This window comes from Rhea americana, unplaced genomic scaffold (assembly GCF_003343005.1).
Source record: "Rhea americana isolate MKP2758 unplaced genomic scaffold, rheAme1 scaffold_157, whole genome shotgun sequence".
Classification (NCBI taxonomy): domain Eukaryota; kingdom Metazoa; phylum Chordata; class Aves; order Rheiformes; family Rheidae; genus Rhea; species Rhea americana.
The window spans coordinates 849,906-874,135 of record NW_028185672.1 but is presented as its reverse complement, the minus strand read 5'-3'; the positions used below and the strand labels follow the sequence as shown (position 1 = coordinate 874,135).

General features: G+C 38.9%; 1 protein-coding gene across 2 annotated transcripts in view; it reads right to left on the bottom strand.

The window, feature by feature from the left end:
• The window catches only part of CCSER1 (coiled-coil serine rich protein 1), a 686,381-nt gene that overhangs the window by 369,073 nt on the left and 293,078 nt on the right, over positions 1–24,230 (bottom strand). The gene's annotated exons all lie outside the window — the stretch shown is intronic.

Genomic DNA, 24,230 nt, shown 5'->3' with positions numbered 1-24,230 from the left:
AGTTCCTTTTCTTTCCTCACAAGAGATCTTTTTCCTTGTTTTAGGTTTAAATGCAAGCATTTTTAACTCAAATTGTGTTCAGTTTTGTAGCAAATACGAAGGTTTTTTCATGTGATAGCTTCAGTGATGTCTTTTTTCAGTGACAGTCATAAGGACATTTTATTCATCCAAAACCTGCAACYCGCAAGCTTAAGCCCTAAAAGTAACCACATTGATACTCCTTAATACAGTCATAGCCTGATTCTGGCAGAAAATGTCTGCATCAGCCCAGAGACTGTATCTGTAAAGTAACTCCACCCTGGGGCTCTCTCAGCCCCCTATATCTTACAGACCCATCAATTTTCTGCCCTTCCATATACAGTGCTTAGACAGGACATAATTAATTAATGAATCTAAAAAGGATCAAATTTTATAACAGAACCATCTCTTCCTTTTCCCTCTTAAACATTTATGTGTATTCTGCATCATTAATATGCCATGACGTATTGGGACCAAGACACACGCTGCGCCCCAAAACAATCAGATATTAACACAAGTAAGAGGTTCACCTACAATTACTTTCAATAAAAACATACAYGAGATACCCATTTATATGCTTCTGGACGTGATAAAGTAACTGTCTTTGTGGGTTAGGAAAGAACTGCTCCTGAAACAGGTTGTTCTGTAAGTTCCTCTGAAATATCTGCCATTGCCACTGTTGAAGCCAGACAAGAGATTCAGGTACCATTCTCAACAAAACAGTTTCTGTACTCACATACTAATACAATTAACTGTTTTCTTTCCATGGAGCTCTGAAAGACGTCCATGATGTTCGTAAGTCTCAAAGAGAAATAGAAATTAATTTTTCAAGAAAAAATCTTCTTGCATTTTCTATTAAAGAATATTTTTTCTTTAATGTACCCACTTTCTCATCTGCTGAACTCATGACAAAAAAAAGTTTTATGATTCATTACATCTCTTTATCCATACGTAATATATCCAGACGTGATATCTGCTGTGACTGTGCTGTTTTCTGTTTACAGTTTCCTTGCCACATTTTGTTTTCATGTGAATGAAGATAATTAGCTTAGTAATATTAATAAATCTTACTTTTTAAAGTTGAATTTAAACAAATGCAACCTGTCATTAATAATTCACTGCTCAATTGTCTGGTTGTTTTCTATCTTCATTTTATTTTTTAAGTATCAGAAACAACACTGCCAGATTTTCACACTGAAAAGCTTTTAATGTGAGGTTATGTTTTATTTTTTCCGTGCCTCCCAAAAAGATCCACATTCCTTAAATTGCTCCATATTTCACTGTGGCTTTAACATGGCACTTTGTACTTTCAAAATGTTGTGACTGCAATTATTCTCACTTTCTCATCAGTTCTAAGAAGGGTTTTTACAATTTTGGTATGGAACCGCTTCTGATAGGTTATTTTAACTTGCTTAGATGCAGATGCTTCATTCTCAAAACTGCCTTGCATTCTCCAATAACAGCTTAAAGAAAATATTAAACATCTGCATGTTTCTGCTGCTAAATCAAGGAATACAGATTTCTCTCCCCCCCCCCCCCCCGCAAGGAAAAAAAAATGTGTCATTTTACAATTTGAAGTACACTTTCACTGGCTGCCTCACTTCTACATGATATTGTAGAAATAAAGTAAAATTCAGTAAGTAACTTCTGCCATGTTACTTGCTTTGAAGCGTCTTCAATGTTTTCATCAAGCTGAATCAATTTGTATATTATGAGGCAGCGTTGCAGCTCCTGAAATGTAGAAGCTGTGATGTTACCATAGACATAGTTTTGAAGCACGTGGAGCCTGCCTTTTGCATTAGGAAGCAGGAAGCAGGTTTCAAAGTAGAGTTAGTCAAAGCAGAACAAATATTCCTCAGCTTTGTAGAAATGTTGTACACTGAATTCCTACCTTCAGGCAGCGTTCATAACTCCTAAGAGAAGGCTTAGGAAGGGTAATACACGACGGGAACATCAGCTCCCACACTGTCAGTGGGTTCAGTGGAAATTGGCTTTGCTGTGGTGAGCTCTCCTCAGCCTTTCTTGCTCTATTTGCTCTTCTCCCCTTCCCTATTCTAGTATTTCCTTCTGTTCCCACCAGCTCAAATCAAGATCAAAAGCACCCGCTCTTTCTTACCTCTTAAAATATTTGCACAATACTCTCTGTTCACATCATTTTCCACACCGTATCCATCCTATCACCACCACCACTCCTATCGTGCCAAAGATCTGAACTTGAAAGTCTCCTACCTTCCCTGCCTCTCTCCTTTGGCCCATCTCATCCCCTCCAGCCCTGCCATCCATGACTCACTACTCTGCTGGTTGTTCTTGCCGAAGGCTACAGCCGGTCTCATACAGCCAACCCCAGACCAACAACTGGAAAGGAGGGTGCTGGGATTCCTCTGCCTGTTCCCACTATTTCTACCTCCTTCCCACCACTCTCTCGTGTCTTTTGAGCGGTACTGCACCTGACATTCCTCCTCTTTCTCTCCACCTTTATACTAGCATCTGCTGTTCATCTACACACTCGTCGGCACTCCTAATCTCGACTGTACAGCTTGGCAACACGTACTTCTCTGCTCAAATAGCCCTTGCCATGAGAAAGAACTTCAGCACCAGTGTTAGTGCCCCATCCCATCTTTTTATTTCAGTTGCTCACTCTCAGCCTATCCACACAATAGTTCTGATCTAACTCTCCCACTCGTACATTTAAACTACAAAAATCTCTGGAAAATATCCTGTCAGTTTTCTTCCATCCAGAATCACCTCTGCCCTTTCAGTTCTGCCCTCCAMCAACAGAGAAGATTTTACATTACTATGTAAGGACAAGACTATTTCCAGATACATTTCCACTGTCTTTTACTCGAACCTTTTGACTCATCCTCTTTAATTTGCACAGGATCTTACACAACCCGTTTCTTCAAAAAAATAAGAAAATAATCACCTTTCATCCCTTGAACCAACCATTCCTTCTCTTTCCCACTTTTTTACTTCTCTTCTCTTTCTGTCCAATCACATGGGCTGAAACTTCTCATCAGCACTCACTTTCTTTGTCAGCAGGAAACACAACAATTAATTCAGACCTATAATCCAGGTCTTGCCTTTGACAACAGACTGCATCAAGACCTCAAATCTAATCAATTGAATAGAACTATTTACATCAGTCTTTGGATATGCATAAAGATTTGCCAAACCAGGACTAATGTCACAAATCAAAATTAATGACATTTCCTAGGGTGTGTGCATGCACGTGTTTTTATATACATAAATAATTTGTGTGTGTGTGTATATATATAATCGACTCCAATTCACAGAAAACAATCCCTTACTTAGGTGCCCTGGTGTAACAGTCCTACGACTGTTAAAGAAGCAAAATTATCTTTCTGCTACAGAAAGCATATACTGTGAAGCTGGATAAATACTGTATGTCAGAAAAATATGACAGGCTTCGAAGACTAGTGTGAATCTCCATTTTGACACAGCTGCTCTGCCCCAGGGTCTGTGCAGTTTAGGGCTGCTACAGTGCATTGCTCAAGAAAATGATGTAACTTGCAAAGGAAAGGCAGAATTAAAGTTGCCTGTTTGGTACCTGTCATTGACTTATTGTTATTTTTAGAGCCCTTAGCTATTAAAACTGAACACTTTGTTTTCATTTTTCTGTTTTGCAATGGAATTATATATTACACTTGAGACAACTGAAAAGCATTTGATAGAGTCATTACCAATAAAATATTCATTTTTCATTTATATTATGTCCAGGAATAYAAATGAGTATAATTTCTTCATACTCTTCACCATTAATAGGGATGCCAGAGAGAAAAATTGAACACACCTTTCACATTCATTTAACTACAATAAAATATAAGGAGCTTGTCAAACAGAAAATATTTTGTTTTAGTAAAAGCTATCTGTTTGCTCTGGAGATATTGTTACATGAATCTCCAGCCATCTTATTTATATGTTTATTTCCTTACCAGTTTGGTAATTTTACAAAACAAATTTAAGGTACTAGCTCAATCACCATGTGACAAATTAATATTCTTTGAAATAGTTTAGGTAGAACTATTAGAAAAAATAAATTRACAAGAATTAAAGCAAATGAAGAGACATGTTAGCAAGCAAACTCCTAGACTCATAGTATGGAGTAAGAGTTTATTCATWCTCATATTATGCCATAAAGTAGCCGGCACCCCAGCTTATCTGATAGCAATTTATCTACATGGCTCTCTTGAGCTCCATTCCTCTGCTTCTCTTCCCTTGTCCTTGCACCCACCACTATGRTTTATATCCATTTTTCAGCTCAGCAGCTGCCACTGCTTCCAAGAATCTCTGTAGGCTCAGTTACAGCAAAAGCAGACGCTTTTCCTGGCATCTGCTAGTGGCCTCGTTCACTCCGGAGCACCAGAGAGGCGAGGGCAGGCGCGTGCTGCCGAGCGGAGGCCTCGCGCTGGTACCGCCCCGGCGGCTTCCAGAGGCAGCAGCAAGGCTGCGCGCCCCCACGCCCGAGCCGCCCTCCGAGCTACCAGCAACATGGCGTTGCCCAGCACCTTCCGAAAACGCCAAGAACTCCCTGGGAAACGGGGTGCCAAAAGGACACAGAACTACACCCGCAGGGAGCACGCGCACGGCGGGCAGCAGAAGTACGCCGCGTGCAAGGGCACACGGGAGGYGCGCTACCGGCGCGGCTCACGCTGCTCTCCACCCCAACCTCTCCTGGATGYGCAGTTCATACAAAATTTTAATCCACCTGTTTTTTCATGCCTCTTAACCTGAGAGGGTTTTTGACTTGCCACATCAGAGACGGCTGCAAAGGGCTGTGCTCGAAGGGCTGCTGCTCTGAGAACAGAACCAASTATTTCATGACAAAGGCGCTGCACCAGAACACGCGAAAGGAACCGACGCAATGCAAGGAATTTTTAGCATTTTTAGCACTGCACATGCAGAAACATACTACTGCAACATCRCTGTTCTCAAGAAATCAATAATGAGAGGATGCTAAAATCTGTATAGTCCATGCCTATATATATTATTATATCTTTTAATTAATGGCCATATACTATTTTTAGCCAAAGTTCTGCTTCAATTAGTGCATATATAGGGCATATATATGTGTGTATATACATATAAATATATAGGGGKGTGTGTGTGTGCATATATACATATATTCCTGTTTTGTTCTATTTTTCATATATAATACTTCTACTGCATCCCTTGGATGGTGCAAAGGGCCTGGAAGCTGGCCACACACGGCCTGATGGCCTGAAAAAACTCTGGTGGCAGGTCGTAACCGTTTCTAGTACAACAGCTCCGCTTCTTTCGCTCAGGTATGCCTGTCCTTCAGTAGTATAAAGTCTAACTGGTTTCTTCACTAGAAGGGTGAGGAATAGGTGCTCAGCAGCAGTTTTAACTCTTGTTATAGCCAGAGTTGTCACTGAGATAGATTTCAGTATCAGGAGTTCTGGGCAATTACATTATTTGTTACTATTCTAATTGGAAGTTCTTAAAAAAAAAAAGTAAGAGTCAACGTAGTATTTTACCATTACGTGATTCTCTATTTATTTTGAAAGCAAAATAGCACACTTACCAATTAGTATTAAAATAGAATAGGATTTTTAGAAGTCAAAATAACAGAATTCTTTGAGTCTTAATTATTTCAATTGAAATGAAATAACCTTAGAACAACTGATAAACTGAGAATCTTGCAACAAGAAATAATCAGTTATTGTATCTATAGTTGAGATTAAGCATAAGATACTGCTAAGTAAAACTGCACATACTATTCACTTTGTCTGCCAGTGGAATATTTTTCCAAATAAATTGATCTGAAATTAAAAATAAAAATCATCAGGAAGGTAATCAGACTCTAATTTATAATGTCTATCAATTATAGTTCAATGTCTACCCTACCATTTTGGAAAAGTAACAGATGAGATTTGATAAGCACATTCAATTATATAGAAGCACTACACAGTCACATTAATAACCCTATTATGTTTAAAGACTAGTAATGACAGAACGAATGTGAAAGGTATCAGAAATGTCATTCACTGCCTTGTGATACATAAATTTTCATATTTCCACCCKAAAATATTATAATGAAAAATCCTTATGAAAACTTTGAATGCATTTCATAAGATCCATTTATGAGAACCAGCTGAAAGGCTCATACAAAAATCAGGCTATTATGGAATATTATAAACAGAATTGGCAGTGTGGTCCCTATATTGTAAATACAGAATTACTGACTGTGTTTATCAATGTTTATCTAACATTGCATGTACAAAGACAGCCATGGAGCTCTATTCCCTGGGTCACCATTGATAATTTCCAGGCTAAACATTCAAACAGTCATGCCCTTTTTCTGCTTATGCCCTTACTTTATTTAGCTTAAACAGTTCCTCATTCCCAAGACTCATAAATAGAGACAAATTCCATTGCAGGTGGAAAACTGTCAGTAATCAGCCTGCCAAACCCCAGTTTTCATCCCTTAGTGAAAGCCAAGGGCCGGGATGGGAGCTCATCACCGAGGGAGGAGGCACCGAAGAGGAAGCCAGAGGAAGGCCCCCGCAGTGGTGTTCGCCGTACGGCAGCTCGGACGCAGGACGGGGAGCACGGCAGCAGTGACGCCTAAACTGCGCTGCTTTATGGACACCTAAGGCACCCTGTACTCTCAGGAGCAGCGCCAGGCAGAGATCGGGAAGGCATCGTGCGRAGAGACGACTTGTGTCGCTGTGGTACCACAGCCTCCATATGATTCACTTCCTTTCGAGCCCAGCTGCCGCTCAGCAGCGGCGGCAGCATCCCCCGCGCTGCCTCCACTGCTACCGATACACCAAACGCCCTGCATACATCTTTGGACCAAACGAAGCAACAGAAAAAGAAAATTTTCTTCTTTCCGGGAAATTAGGAAAGAGGTTGGTGCAGTATAAAAGGTGGTTTAGATAAAAGATTGCTTGATGGAGAGGTGTACTGAGCAGGCCACACATCTTTTTTATTACCAGCAAGGAAAGGACCTGGGTGGAGGCAGCTGGTGACAGTGAATTTGCCACTCTGCTAGAGGAAAGAGGAGAGCAGAGTGCACTGGAGAATTTCAGAAGTTGCCATGAAGGAATTTTTTCATCAGATTGCTATGATTCAAGGATTTCTTTTTATTATTTATTCAAAAAGTCATATAGTAACTTAAGCTCTTGAAGATGATAACTTACAATATTAAAATCTGTAAAATTTGTGTACAGTAGCAGCAGCAAAGAGATTTCTTTCTAAGAACTGCAACTTAAGATCTTCTTACTTATATAAATCTTYTATACTTCATTAATGATATACAAACCTGAGCTTAACGGGGGAAAAAAGAATTACTATTRGTATAAATTATCATCCCCTTTTGTCTCCTCACTTAACATGAAAAATCTTAAATTATTTGACTATGCCAGTGTGAGAACCATCTGCACAAACCTCTCTGAGAGGCTTAAAATTTGAGTTTCATCAACAACAACTGCATTCAGAAAAATATGCTACTGATAAAGTTTGTGGAAATATTTTTAAAATTACAGTGAAGACTCATGAACAAATACAAATAACTACTTTTTATTGAAATTATACATGGATTCAACAATCTGACTTCAATTCTACTGTTTAATATTCTCATACAATTCAGATTTATCCATACCATTATTATATGCCCTTATAAATTAATCCCTTCCAATATCCATCTCCTTGCACAAAGTCAACAAATTAGAAAAAAAAATGAACACAAAATTAATTGTTTCCTAAACTCCACACAAAAATCATTTCCTCCACTGAAAAATAAACAGGGATTAATACACAAAAAATCCTGCATTGCCAAAAAAAAACACCTGAGTTAAAACTAAACATACTCTTTATGAAAAAAGTTCTATCTTTGGCATTCACATTAAATAAAACCTCATTAACAAACTCCTCAAAATAAGAAAAATTTGCAGCTCGTACTGACAGCTCTTAAAGACAATACATTACAAAGACCTTGTACATGGCTTTTYGTTCGCTTTCTGCATAGAAATCAGAGAACATCACATCTCAATACAACAAGCAGGAAAAAGAAAAGCTGTTCTGTAGCTTTTTAATGGATGGATGCAAAAATCTAGCAGAAAACTTTCATTAGGACTCTCGYTGAGTGATCTCTAGAGGGTGTTGTAGGAAGGCACCCATAATTAAACCCACCTAARAATTCTCCTGTTAGGAAAGCTACTCACAGGTAGCAGGATGACTTTTTTGCAGGATGACTACAACACCACACAACACTGGAAAACCACCAAACACTATTATTTCCATGTGTTTCCCAGTTTCCTAAAGGAAAAAGGCTGGCTTTTAAAGAGTCATTAGTAAATGCTTGTATTGGAAGTATGTAAAATAAATCTAATCTCCTGAAAATCAGACCTTTTTATTTTAGAAATTAAGATGTCTAGCATTCCAAAACCAAGAACCAAAACTACCCAGGCTTAAAATCTTACGGACTTGTAAGGAAAGCTAATAATTACAGCATTACAGAATCTGGCTATGTTAGAAAGGAATCATCCCTAGAAACACAAATTCAATCTCAGTCAGATCAGTGTAGTAACTATCTGTCGTAAAAGAAAAAAAAATAAAACACAAACCTGAGCTTAACTGTTAAGATGGCTAAACTCTTCAGGTACTTCTTGCATAGTGTAATTAAGTCCAATATAACTGTCCTTCAGTAATTGCCTGAGCCCCATGAGATCCACATCGTATTCCACCTGAATATAAGGAAAAACTTCTTTACTGTGAGGGTGGCAGAGCACTGGCACAGGCTGCCTGGAGAGGCTGTGGAGTCTCCTTCTCTGGAGATAGTCAAAACCTGCTTGGATGCGATCCTGTGCTATGTGCTCTAGGTGACCCTGCTTGAGCAGGGGTTTGGACTGAACGATCTCCAGAGGTCCCTGCCAACCTCAGCCGTCCTGTGCTTCTGCACTGCCTCGCTCCCAATACCCGGCACTACTGGATTCCAAGCGCCCACAAATGCATTTCTAACGCCCTGAAGTCCTAAGCGGATTTATTCCGCTGAGAGGCTAAAACGATGAACACTGGAAACACCAAGAATTTTTGATGAAAAAGGGCAGCTTTTCCTTAACCATATCCTTTCATATCACTTCGAATCTTGAAAATGGCAGGCACAGGCCTTGTTCGGATTTATAGGGCAGTGACTCACATGCAACAGTCACAGGTTTAAGTGATTGAGGGCCCTGTTTTAAGAGCTATTTCAAGCAGATGCCCACGCTGAGTGTCATGTATTATTGGGGCCTGAAGCGAGGGACAGAATACACGGAATTATGRTTACTGACGTTTGATTTATTAAACMAACACCAAAGGAAAAAGCACAGAAAAATTAGGTTGGGAAAAAGGGTAAAATGCATGATCATCAAAATAGCACTGATAACTTCATTTGCTATTTTGCGCATTATGATCACTTCTGCAGTCACATTTGAATACATTTATAATTAAAGCTGATTAATGGTTCATAGTAGAAAGTGAATAAAAATTTCAGTTCTCGTGACCAATTAGGCCTTTTCTTCTCCCCTTCTTTTTTAAATCTCTGGCAGGGGTGCACAGATTTAAAGTTCACCTGGCAGCACTGTATAAGCAGGGCTAAATTAACCTGTGAGTCAAAATCAGCAGGTTCCCTCCAGGACTAAAATATCTTCTCCCTACGGTAGGTCTATGTGGGGAGTTAACGCACAGTAAGCTAAGACATGAACACACACAGTGAATATGCTGGTCTGGACTAACGTCATGAAAACTCTTCACAGAGCTGCCGGTGTGAAATGTAACTGAACTCCATGCTAAAACTGAGGGAGAGCCATTGCTCTGTAAATTCAARTTGTTACTGCGCAGTAAGCGCCGCTGGTGGATAAATTCCCATTTTTTTCTCATGCTCTATATTTCTAAAACAAAATGAGGAAACTGGAAAATCAACAGGGTCAAAGCATTCTGTACMTCACCACGTAATTCTCCAGCTAAGACTACTGCATTCTCAATGACTCTGTCTGCCGAATGATTATCATCAGAATAATTTCTAAAAATAGCATCAGTTGCTAGATGCTGGGAGGAAAGAGAAGCGTGTGTGATTGCTGCAAAACAAGCTTGCAAGGCAGCATTCTTCTGTGTCTTCTGTGCTTATTTTGACAAGAGCCTTGAAGCATTTGACTCACTGAATTCCAGCTACCTCCACAGACACCTTAGTTGTTTGAGATATTACGTTTAAAGGAAATGCTCTATAATTTTGTATGTTTTGTGAAAAAAGGAATCTCTGGGTTTTTTATCCTAAACAGTCAGACTAAAGAATAGAAAGTATCACTATGTCAAGCCATCAAAAAATAAGATTCTGTGTTGCTATAGGAATGACAGATTCCAAGGATAAGAGTCACATCTCTCACGTCTCAATTGTACATTAAATATTAGGGGTAATTTGGATAAAATCCGCTATTGCTTTTCATGCCTGATAAATTCACAGACGGAATCTTTTCTGCAATGCTAAACAGCGTATACCCATTCCAAAATAATTGCCTTACAATTCTGTATTCATCAAGAGCTAGAATTAATTGTTGATTAGTAACACTAACTCTAGAGGTCTACAGTTCGTCTGCTCTTTAGGACAGGAGCCAGTGAAGACTCCAGCAGAAGGGATGGGAGTGGAATTTTAATGACGCATGATAATCTTGTGAAAACAAATTACTTTCCAGAGGTGTTCTTTAAGGACACCGGACAAGGACAGAAACATTTTGTTTCTGGTTGCCAGGAGATACAACCAGTTCCACCTCACTTGCACATGGTGAATCATCCCTGTCTTTAAGGAAGGGCACTAGCAAGAATTTCTAGCACRGCTATGAGGATGAATCTCACTGTCTCCTCAGTGATTCTGCAATGATCTACAATATTGACTTAAGATGAGATACCAGTTTCRTGGGTTTGGTTTGTTTTCAATAATCGTCGTATCCGTGTGTATTTTGTCATTAATACATCGCAAAACTCRTAAGTGTGATTCAAGGGTTTGAAAYCCTGACATTTTTCTGGAATAATAACATACTGTATAATCCCTAYCTCTTCAATTTTATAATAATGTATACATTAAGAGTAACATTTGGTATGACTAAAGCCTCGAATGATGACATTTTCATRCAGTTAGATGATAGCTGAAGACTTTGTAGACAAAGGGGAAAAAGCAGCATTACATGACTTCATCTACCGTAGTGGCTGTAATCAGCCTTCTGATGTGGGATTTTGGAATTTAAGGGTAAAAAAGAGGAGACTTGTGCCAGAAAGATAAAGTTCCTCCTTTTCCTGCTTAGATAATAGCATGTTTCTTGTACAGTTCCACATGTGTGCCCTAGCAATAGGGTGATTTGCATGTAACTAGTCTTGGTATACTTCACAATAAAATAAAAAAATAAATAAAAATGAAGAAGAAGCATTGAAACTAGCCTAACACATCAGCCAATCTGAAGGATAAAATCATTTCATGTGGTAGCACATTAATACAAAGTTAATACAGCAGTGTTAAACCATATCTGAGTAAACATCATCGAGAAAGCCAAACCAAACCAAATTAAATGGAACTATATTAATACAGGTAACTGCTATTCTTTACCCGGACCACAAGATTTTGTTGTCTAAAAAAAAAAAAGTACTGAGTATGCTTCAGTACTCACTGATGTTAAACCGAAGTGAAACAAGTGCTTTCACTTTGCTGAAGAGCATTTATAAACACTTGATTCACAAGTACGGTGCCTTGTGAGGCAGTTTACACTGCTCAGTGCAGTATATCGACAAACACAATTAACTGAACAATTATAGACGATATTTATTTCCCGGCACAGCCTGCTGTTTTGTTCCCTCTCAGTTAATGCATTCATATTATATGTAAACTGTTTAGCTTAAACTGTATCTGATTTTGGAAGACAAAATTTTCTCCAAGGCCAAGAAGTAAATGAAGAGTCAATTTTACACCAAAAACTGTATCAGAGAAAGTAACAGAAAATACAAACCATGATAATCATTTGACTAGGTATTGATGCAAATAATTTGCTATGCAAAAATAACCCAATTTAGAGCATGAAACTAAAGAGCATGAGTGTTACATAAAAGTGCTCTTCCATTTCTTACGATATAATACCTGAACTATACTAAACCAATGCCCCATATTTAATTTACACAGTTTTGTCCTAACAGCGGAAAGGAAACCTGTAAACTAAAGATCGTACAAATGCTGAAATGCTTCAATTTGTCAGGTACGTAATTAAAATTACTCACGTGTCTGCCCTTAACTGTTTGCAAGAGTGGGCATCCGGGCGCACACGCGCCAGCTCGGAAGGACACCTACTGGCAGGCTGCCGCGTGTTTCTCATCGTACAGAATTCTTGTGACCTTTTCCTCAAAGCTTTTATGCATACCCGCTTCTCTGCAGGTCTTTTCTATTTAGCACAGAAATCAGCCTCGAGCTGAAGAAGTGATTTTTCTTTGTCTCAAGAAATCTTGCTGGGCTATAAGCCATTTAAAAGCACAATTTCTCCTCACTTCTTTGCATTCTTCAGGAAAAGGTGGTCAGTCCACCAAAAGCAGTAACCCACCAATGTTAGAAACAGTAAGACTTGGGCCACAGCACTGCTAAAGTACTAGTAGGTCCTCCTAACTCCACAATACAGAATAACTCTGTGCCGCCAGTGAAAGGAAAACATTCATTTGCTGTATGAGGACTGTTATTTATAAAGCCATGAAAAAAACGTAACTACAAGTATCACTAACACTGCCAAGAAAATTTCAGTGATTTGGAAAATCACAAAAATTTTTAGAAACTCGGTGAGTCTCTGTGTAAAATACTGCATGTATATGTGCATATAAATGTATATATATGTGTGTGTAAGCACCATATACAACCCCCACCCCAACTACATATTGCTCTCTATACAGAGTGAATATGTGCAGTTCTTCAAGTTATTAGCAGGCAAATAGATGCAGATCTGTATCTGTGTATCTGTACAATGCAACATGAAGAAATATACATTTGTTTTTAAACTAATAATTATAGTCTGCAAAACTTGAAATCAATAGTAGGATACTGCAAAGGTTAAGAAATAATGTCACCTTTTGAATCTGCTTGTTCTCAGGTGCACTATTTTTCTTATTTCCCAGAGTAAAAAAGATTTTGCTGAAATTTCTTATGCATTTCAAAAAAGTGCAATTCCCAAAGCAAAGAATCCTTTTTTAGAGAGCAACTCGTAGGAGGCAATGATTTTATAACAAAAACTACCTACACTTCTATATATACCCTGATTACTGCTCCAACCTCTGCACAGTTCCATGTAAATGTTAACTTATGTATACCTGCAAAARGTATAAAATGACATAATTTTATATAATATATATTCTATCTGCAGATTCATAAATTGATCTGCTTAACAGTATGGCACAATGACACAAAATAGTTTATACCAGGATATAAAGATTTTTTTCACCTGAATGGAACTATCAGGGGAAATTCATGGAAGTAGGAGAAAACCCTTTAAAATGTAATTGCACTGAAGATAACGGACCCTGTGGACTGGCCGATGACTTTTATTGCCTAGAAATGTAGGAGCATATGCCAGATGCAATACCTACTTACAAGGAGAATATTCAGGTCTGGGTAGGACAGTACTCAGTCTGTTCTGCAGTAAAAATAAATAAATAAATGATAATAATAATAATAACTATTCAGGCTCTAACTGTTTTTGCCAACTGCTAATGTATCTGACTGCTAATTATAAACATGTGGGCATCCTTTGGGAGAGAGCAAGCAGGATATAGGAAAGCTTCTGCAAATCACACGCATGACCTGTACAAGGAGAAGGTTAGAAGTGAACTGTGTATCCGCCCAGCAGAGCTATCTGTCCTTAGGTGATGGGCTATATAATGCCTTTTTTGATGCATGTCTGGAGGAGATTCTCTGAAGACGAAGTGCTATGGCAGGTCCCAGTTGCCTGATGTGGAAAGACACCAACGCTGCCTCGAATTAGAGGCTGCCCTTTGAAAGGTTGCACTGTAAAAGGCAGCAACATGCTGAGGCTCCCCTGTGCCTTGATGCTGGTGACTTTCAGGTCAACAGCAACCAACAGAGCAGGTCTGTCCTGCCCTTGCTCTTCCCCTCCACAGCAGCTGTTCCACAAAAAAAGTGCCTGAAGGTTACAGAGACACCTCAGCTACCTGGGCAATGTTCCTTAGGCTTCTCATCTCATAATGTGGGTGAAATAAATAGGACTAAGCATGAAAGATCTCACAAGAGATAGATAAATGTTGTGAAAGCATAAAAAACAACTATAAAGCTCTGTTATTATGGCTTAACATTATTCAGCACAGTTGTTAACAGGCTCGTTTATTCTGCACCATAAGTGTTCTTCCCTTGCTCTTCTAATACACAAAACAGATTGGTTATGACTCTTTTTCAAGATGCAAGCAGTTATTATCAAGCCTTGTCTGGTGATCTGAAGCCAGATGGTGATATTGCAGGCTCAGGCTCTCAGGACTGTACCGGTTGGAAAGCTTCATCTGATCCCATGRTTTTTCATTCCCAAATGATAAACATTTTGGAAACATTGTGGAGGGGAGGRGCAGACCCGGGGGGCAGAAAGGCAAGGTACACCTGGGAGGTAATGGAGGCTGTTGCAGACAGGTCCTAGCTGAAGGCTGCTTGCATGCTTGCTTGCACAGACAGACGTGACTCACAGCTTGGCAACAGACAGTCTGTTTGCCAGGGGTATGCTAAAGCCACGGTTTCCATATGTAACAGAAGAACCTAGAAATAGTTACTAATACCAATACAGTGACAGCGATAGCATCTTCCATGAATAATGCCGCACGCTGCCTGCTCTGACCACCATCCTCAACATTAACCTTCCTCCTATTCAYGCTACAAATAGCAGTGTGGCTCACTAAAAGAAGGCAAAAACATAACTTTAGGTAGCATAGTAGAAATATTATATTTGTGTTTTCTTTCTTTAACGTGGTATAAACAAAAGTTACACAAGAACACAATATTATAAAAGAGTATCTAATTCTCTTGTCCAGGAAGCAGCATCCCTTCTCAGAAGTTTTATTAGCATCCTAAGAAAACCCTCTTCCAAAATTAGACATGCACCAGCAAACATGGACATGTTTCTCAACAAAACATTTCTTCAGTTTTGCAAGTAGCAACATGAACTGAATCAGAAGACAATGTAAATATGGTTTTGCAACTTGCATATAAACTTTTTATGTTCTTTTAAAAATATTCCTCCATCCTTCCCCTAAGACATTGGCCTTGGTATCTTTAGTATCTCCATGAAGCTAGAACAAACCCTGTTTATGCATGGCCTTGCATATGCATTTTTAAGTGCAGATGTCTCTGTGAACAGGTATAAATGTGCAGGACACTAATACACTGTTTGCTGTTAAGAAGAAGTTTGTATCTGAATGCCTTGCAATGACTGTTCTAGTTCAGCATAAAACACACAAGACAAACCGCTCCCTATGTGATAACTACGGGGAATAAAAGGAACTGGCAAAGCATTACCAGCAGGCTGAAATCAAAATGAAAGTATATGGAGAATTTTTCCTGTAATTTTTTTACAGAAGACTATCTAGAAGTTACTATTCAGAACCATAAAAGGCAAGGAAGTGGAGGAAAATCCCAGCTGATTCAGTAAATCTTCATAGCAAGCAGTCCCAAGTAAACCAGCACATGTCTTGGGGAAGAAGGCGAGATTGGTGCCTTGTTGTTTTTACCCTGCAAAAACAGCAGGCAATATACAATAATCTTGAAGAAGAGTATAGAAACTATCAGAGGCCAACAGGCTGCAAGTCCTTCTGCTCTGACCGATTCCTACAGTATGTCTGAGCAGCCCTTTAAATCTGTTAAATGGTTAGRCTTAAGTATCAATTAACACAGTTCAGATTCATGTACTTTCTTGGCTGAGTGCTGAAGAACCAAAGAGTGTACGCCAGCCTCACTGCTATCCTAGTCAATGCAGACCAACTCAAACACACTGAATAGTAGCTGCTTATGCCAAAACTGAATTCAGCCATCATCATCAAACCACTATTTAGCTAACTGGCACTTAATGGTTCTTGTCTGTAAGCATCTGAGAGCTGCAAAGCCAATAACCCTTACCCAGCCTGCTATTCTGTTGACTAAGACAGAGTCAACTGTGCTATAACCCCCTCCCCCCCCCAAAAAAAGTAAATAAAGAGTAAATAAATGTAAAGAGTAAAAAGAAGAGTTAATAAATGGTCCAAGAGTTAAAGGCTCCATCGCTGATCCAGGCTCTTATGGCCTATTTGCCAATGCCCCAAACTCAAGCTTTACTCACACAAACATTTTCCAGCCTGACCTACTTGAATCACATGCCAAGAGACTGCTAATGAAAAGCTTACCAAAAACCATAAATAAAAAGAGCAATGCTAATACATTGCTATAGTTCAGACACTTTCTCCTTGTCAACAACTTATTTCACATACATTACAGGCTACATTAGCAAACAGTAAAGGAGAAGTAAAGCAAAATCTAATGGGCCCGGTGGAGAAAATGAGTGACAGCAGCGGCGCACGTGAACAACACAGTTATGCTGACAATATACTTTCATACCCTACTATCACAGCTGGACAGTAGAGTTTTCTGTGATAACTAAAGTAATTGTTGACATTCCGATTAGACAGCATAAATCACTGAGATATCTATACCTGAATTGTCGTGCAGAAAAAAAGAACCAAGCTCAGCTGGTTAGAGCGTGGTGCTGATAATGCCAAGGTCACAGGTTCGATCCCCTGTATGGGCCACTCACTTGAGGGTTGCACTAGATGATCTCCAGAGGCCCCTTCCAACCTTACCAATTCTATGAAATGTGTGATATAAAGCAGTAGATTCCCCTTCCGTCTTGCTCTCAAATCAGTTTATTAGAGAAGTGGTTAGGGCAAGTTAACAATATGTTGCACTTTTCTGCATTAAGTATGGCAAAAAAGTTTTAAGGCTAGCTATGAGATCCCAAACTGAAAAATATAACCTGCCTGCAGTAAACGAGGACTATGCTGACTGTCGTCTCAGCAAATCCACATACTTGCAAAGGAAGCCTGAAGGGTGTAACTGTAACTTGTAAAGGGTGATCAGGGAGCTCACGGCTTTCCAAATTACTTCTGTGTGACTGCAAAGAACGTTGATTTTTGGAGACCTTGCTTGCCCCCATGACAACCTGCATGGTTCCTCCCAGTGCTTGGCAGTCTTTTGCCAGCACTTGTTTCCTGTAAACTGTAAAGCTCTTGTTCAGCTCCTCTCCCTGCAGACAACCGCAGCCACCTTTTCCTTTGACAGCACTCAGAGAAGGGCAAAGGTTTGGATATATGGTATATCCAGAAGGAAAAGATTGAAGCAGGGGGGAAAAAGAACAAAACAGAGGTCCAGATGTGTATTCCAGTCATCTTCGGGCATCAAGGTAGAAGAGCTTTTCCTCATATTTTGTCCTCACTCCTATTCAGTTTGGATTAAGCTTTTCCTGCACCACTAGTGCTTCTTTCATCAACATCTTTGGTTGTAATTTTCCAGCGGTGTCTCAGAAGCTTGTTCATATTCACGTTCACTGAGATATATTTTAGGCTACAGCTTTTCTCCTAAAGCCTCTGTACGTATCTACTACATTTTAAGAGAACTGTCCTACTAAAATTGTTATTTCGTTGGGCCAATTAATTGCCACTAGACCTCTTCATTTTTAAACTATTAATTTGCTTCTTGTTTTACAATGTCTCTGGTCCAAGAATTAGTGTTATTTTTCACACTGCGAAACTCTCATATATATATTTCCAATAATAATATAATAAGATAATACACTATTTAACAAATTACTGTTTACAAATCTACATGAAACAATATTTGAAACTTCAGACTATTATTTTTTCTTTGGGTGATTCCACTGGAGTGTCTGAGGTAGGCAAGCCACCACCTAACACAAAAAGCATTTTTACTCATTAAAAAAACCCTGATTAAAAACTACTGATCTAAAGCAACAGGTTAGCACAGAGGGAACATGCCCAAGTCTCACAAGTAGACTTTTATGCCACCGAATCTCATTGCATGTTTCTATCTCCTCTGCCTTCTCACYCACTCCAACTTTATATTTTTGCATTTTAAAAATTAAGCCAAACATTTAGTAGTCCTGTTCGGGAAGAGAAAAACAAGCTTGCTGACAATCACACTGTGTGTAACACCAATACCCACTCTCTTATTTTAAGAGTCAGCATAAAAGGGTGAGAATAATATGTGTTTCTWACTAATTTATACACTAACAGTACTGAACTACGACAGCAGAATCCATTCAAAAGGACCAATTAAAAACATACAATGAATACTACAGTATATAAAGTCAAACCATAAATTCTTTTGACTTCTTCAYGTCATACAAGTAGGTATGAAAAATAAGTATTGACACAAGAGGGGGAAAAATGCAAATAGCTTACATTATTGTAAGTAATGCCCAAGAGGCTGTTTCTTCATTGCTTTCAACTGCTGGGACTATTTTTACATATGTATTAAAATTGCTGGAAATTTCAAAGATGGTCTGTGATTTAGGTTTTAGGTATCTTTCACACAAATCACAATCACATAGATTTTAGCTAGAGCAAATATTTTCAGTTAGAACATTTCTAAAAAATGTAGTTTTAATAACTTCCTTTCTCAATAATGTCAAAGCCATTTAGACACTGTCTTTTCATTAAAAAGTCCCCGTAAACAGCTGGCAGTAGTCATGTCTCCGAAATGCATCTAGGGCAATTCAGCAGCAACGAGTGTACGAGGTGTGCCATACAAGCCGTACGGAAACGCACACCCCTGAGTCCTCAGGCTGGGGCTCTYGCTACCCAACCTGTTCCACCACGAACTCGTGCCAATGGCCACAGCCAAGGTCAAGGTAGTTCCTTTTCCCTTGCTACACAAATGGCTTCTGCACCCACAGACAGCTATAGCAGATGAGCTTTCCTTTAGTTCAAATGCTCATGTGACCATACTGATATTTGAAATTTCAAGAAATTAAAAAAGCAAGATCTAGAATGCCCTACCTAGATTTGGCCTGAGGAGCCCTCTGCCTTTTTGCTCTTCCACTCCGAGGTCCGACTGGAACCCCTAAATGCAAAACTTGACAATCAATCTATAAGGGAGAGGGGAAAGGACTGTAAGGAAGGCAGAAGAAGGAATGGAAATCAAGTGCCAGAAYTGTTATACCTCAAAGCAAAGCTCCTTATGAAGGTAAAAGGATTAAAAAACGGAGCAGGGAGTTTATWCTTTTTAATTAAATGCCTCTGTCCCCAACAGTTTGTAGCTGTTGATATTGTTATTAACACAGTATTTCCTTCCGTCATATATACCCAAATAATCAGTATTAAGGACTTRCAGAGAAGAAGAAATTCTGATTTGTTCCATGTTTTGGAAAGACTGGAATAGACCCTCCTCATCTGCATAGATCTTTGACAAAGTTGCATGTGGCAGGTGTCTGCTTTCACCATCAGCTACCCAGTAGGTAACAACAAAATATTATTTGAAAGGAACTATGCCCAAACCGAAGGMAACAGTGAGCAGCACTCCAAGGGGGAGTATCTAGACAGATGGCCAATTGTACTCTAATCTAACAGACTGACAACACAAAATTGCATAAAAATAATATACATAAAATTCCGAAGACCTAAAATACTGTTCCTCATGAAAAAATAAAATTCAAAGGCACTATTTAGGGAACATAATATGTCAAATGGAACATTAAAATGATGAAGTTTAAAGAAATCAAAGTACTGAAAAAGAGTATCTCCAGTAATTCATCAGCTGAATCAAAACTGATTTTTGCCAGAATACTCCTAGACACCACTCTATAACTAATTTTAGAATTAAGGGCATCAAATGCATGTTGACAAGGTTCTGTTATTACCTGCACTGGAAGAGCACCAAGGACTGCATAGCAGACCATGACRCTATTACATGAAGTCTATAAAAACAGAGTGAAAAGATCAGGCCCTACTGCAATCCGTCATAAGCTTGTGCACACACAGATGGAAGAAGAAGAAGGCTTTTTAATCCTGTCTTSTTTTGAAAATTCTCCTTTTAAATAAAATGTGAAATAATCCTGCCCTTTCCACCTCAACTCTATTAGCAACTATTAATTTTTAAATTTTAGTTTATTTCACTGATACAAGCCAAGGAGCAATAAAAGYATTCTCAGATAACTGCAGCCAATACAATTTATAGAATACATACCATACAAACAGTCATTGCAAAAATACATTACCAAAACGCATGGCAGTGTATGGTTACATGCTCTGTAACTTTCATAACTCATACACCCAACGGGTAATGGGACTAAGCTAATGTATAATGTGACATTGCCTTGAGTCAATCTTAAAAGAAAAATGAACAACTCAGCTCATTTTTCCTGTTAGATAAGCACATTTACATTGCATTAATAATCTGACTTGTACATATAAATCTGTTACTGTCATACTTCTGATACATATTGCATATCCTAGTATATCTAATTTGCAATTATTATTTTTAATTGTTCAGTTCAAGTGCAGTACCGACTTCCYCAGTTTAACTAGTTATAGAAATAGACCCAATTCCTAAGCAAGTCTGCTTTCATTTCTTTTAACTCTGGAACTGTCATAGGTAAAGCCTTACCACATTCTGGAAAGAAGAGTGTGAAGTGAATGATGTAACTGTAGTCAGACTTCATTTGTTCAGTAAGAAAGAGATCCAAATATGCTATAACTCCTTAACAATATAACTTCAACTGTGCAAATGCCACAAACATCTCATAATTCACTTTGAGAAAATGCCTTATCTTCCTAGAATGTGCATTTGGAGAAAAGGTCGAGTTTTCCAATAGAGTAAAAAGAAATTGTCATTCTCTCAGCAGCATAAGCCTTTTTCAGTGGACACTTAACTCTGCTTATCCATGTGACGGCGATAAACAGACTTCAAGACGGAGGTTGACCTCAGCAGCCCTAAGCAATAACGTAATGCAAAGATAGCGGAGGAGAAAACCACAGCGCAGATGAGCAAATGCCTCCAGGTTATGGCACATAACAGTGGAGAGAGGGAGGAAGGGAAGACACAGAAGAAGGGTAGGCATAAAGGAGGGAGGGAAGGCAGGAAGGAGGGAAGGAAGGCAGGAAGGAAGGCATGCTGCTGCCAGGAGGGACGCAAGAAAGCCAAGGAGCTTGAGCTTAAAATTTGTCTGTTTTAGAGTACAAGGGGAAAACTAGTACAAGTAAGTACAAATGCTTCTTAGGAAACCCTTCTAGGAATTGTGGCTGCTCCAAGTTCCCCTGGCAGGGACGATCAGACCGGTAACAGGGAGCCACACCGCAGGATTTAGCAGAGCGCCACTCAGGCGCACAGGAGGCAGCTGTGTGCGGAGGCTTTCCGCCTTTTCTGCCTCTTCCCAGCTCTGCCTCATGCCGAACGCTTCCAGAAACTCCACCGACAGCCCCTTCTTCTACTGTTAATACACTGCAGGAGGCTTTCCACACACGGTGTCCACAGGCTTGGTGGAACTCGCCCTAGTTACCTAGTGTGTATTTGGGGAGTAGCGGGAAGGTGCTGCGGAGACTCACGTTCAAGCACAGAAACTCTCCCAGGAGACCGTGATGAACAGAAAGGTGGCAGCAAGCCCCGATGCTAAAAATGCAAAGTTCCACATTCTTACGCCAGATTCTCATTCTTCCTGGTGAGTGGAAGTCAGCTCATTCTTTAATAAATTTGTGTATATACATTACTTTATCTTCCTACTTCAACTCAATTAAATTCTGGATGCACTCTTAAGTCCTTTGGGTTGTCCACTTCCTAAAACCTGTGTAACAGAGCTACATCAAAAATGAAGCCTGGGAGAAAATCTCTGCTATTTAGTACGGAAACTGCACATTATGAAATGTTTTCACTTCTTTAGGAAAATGGGCTTTAATTTTTGCAGTGAATTTAGTGCTTTAGACCAAAAGTTAAATGCAGTAATTCTCCCAGAATTGGTCAAACTGTCAAATGAATGAGCGTATCAGGTAGAGACATCTGTCTTCAGGTGGAAGTTACTGACGTCAAGATCCTGACTCAGGTATTTGACTATGTTCRTAATACCTGACCTGCAGTTTGTAAAGTGCCGTGGGAGAACTGGAAGGCAAGACTGAGCAAAGTAATATTTTGTAAGATGAGCTAGCTTAGAAAAAAACGGAATGCTTAGAGTTGTTCTTCTAATAATTGGATTTCTGGGTGTTTTTTTTTTGCATTCTTTTGTTATTCATCTCTCTGGAAACAATTAAGGCTTATTAACTTCCAGTGCCAATATATTAACTTTTTACTTAACGCTAGCCATTTGCTTTCCACTCTCGTTTAGCACAGTGATTCAAAATCATTTCTGCAATGTATTGGATCAGGTTTGCCTTCTTACGGTAACTCTTCTTGATACGTTAGTCATTCCTAAGAAGATAATTTAAATAAAAAGAAGTGCATTAACTATAGTGATAGTCTTTGGATGAAGAACTTGAAACAATGACTTYTTCCCCAAGAGAGGTGCTGAACCAGGATCAACGCAAAATCATGCTCACTATCTAACGCYTGTTTTTTCAATCTCCAGCTGAACCAATGCGTCTTGAATTCTTTTCTGCAAAGAGGAGCAGCTGAAGGGAGGAATGGATTCCCCTCCCACCCTCATGAACCGCATACTCAGAATTGTCACAGTGGCTCTGAACTTCCTTGGGTACAAGAAGGAATCGGTCCCGAGCCTCTGACATCCCTCTCACTCTGCCGGTGGGCCACCTTCTCTGGCTGTTACTTAAAAAACTGCAAGTGGGTTTAATKAGGACACCTAGATCATGGGGGTTTAGCAAAGATGACTATGGAAAACATGTACAATACAGATGCCTGAATAAGGTTAGATGGACAAATGCCCCATTTCTAAATCTTGAGCTCATCTTTGCATGAGCAAGTGCAACATTCTGGCAAGTTCATAATGTGGAAGAGAAGATTGGCTAGACTGCAACTTTGTTGCAGCAAAATTCCCAGGTCCCTCTTAAAGGATTTAAGGGGTGTTTTTTCAGTCTGGACCATTAACTGCTCTCTATGATCAGGAAGAACTAGATTTATAAAAACCAGAAGTGCTTACAATTATATATGAACATATTTGCAAATGGTGACATATTGATGTAAGTATCTGCCAGTGCCTAATCAAACAAAGATTTTTGCTTTTCCACATGACTAGTAAAATTTAATAGCCATTTGGTCGGGCATATGCTTAATTTGAAATATGCCTCTATAATCCAAACTCAAGTATGCAACAAAAAATAACCATTTAGGAATACCCCCAGTTACAAAGTCTCCTTACCTAAAATGGCTATCTTTAAAGCCCAAATGAGCTTTTATAAAACATCCATTATGTAAGCAAAAATATACATCCAGTTCCATATTGTATTTTGTAAGAATATGAGTATTTTGCACACACACAGGTATATAGCTATACATATGAATACACACAGACACACACACACATGCAGACACTGGAGTTTCAAACAGTTGGTTTTCATTTCTTTGAGACAGTCAGCACATATAAGCCAAATATTACTATCCCTAACCAAGCATTTATTTTCATTAAATACTTCTGCAGCAATGTATATGTCCTGAAGGTGATAAACTAACTGCTACTCTGAAACATGTTCTATCATTGGGATGAGTGGTGGRAAAATCTATATGGACATTTTCCTTSAAGAGTCTCCTCTTTTCATTTACTACATTTGTAAAATGATTTACACAGCTGGTGAACAATTACATAAATTTTGGTACACAATTGGATAGTGTCAGAATTACTATCAACCCTTTCGTGTTTCTAGTTTTTTAAATTAAACCCCATTTCCTTGAACTAGCAGCTGGTTATTCTTATTGTCAACAAAAGTTATGCAATTAGATTTCCTTGAATGTTATCCAATTGTAACTCAGAATAGATTAAAATTTTGTACTTAGAATTTTAGGTTCAATCTACTAAAGTTTAGATTAAAACAATTAATTGACAGGTTTCTTACAATTACAAGTAAGAAACCATCTACTTAACACATCTGCAGCAAATTTCTGCCAGTGCAAACACATTTTGATTTTACTCTTCAATTGACTAGTCAGCAATAGCTATGAGAAAAGATTTGAACCCTGTATTCATTGAAAACAA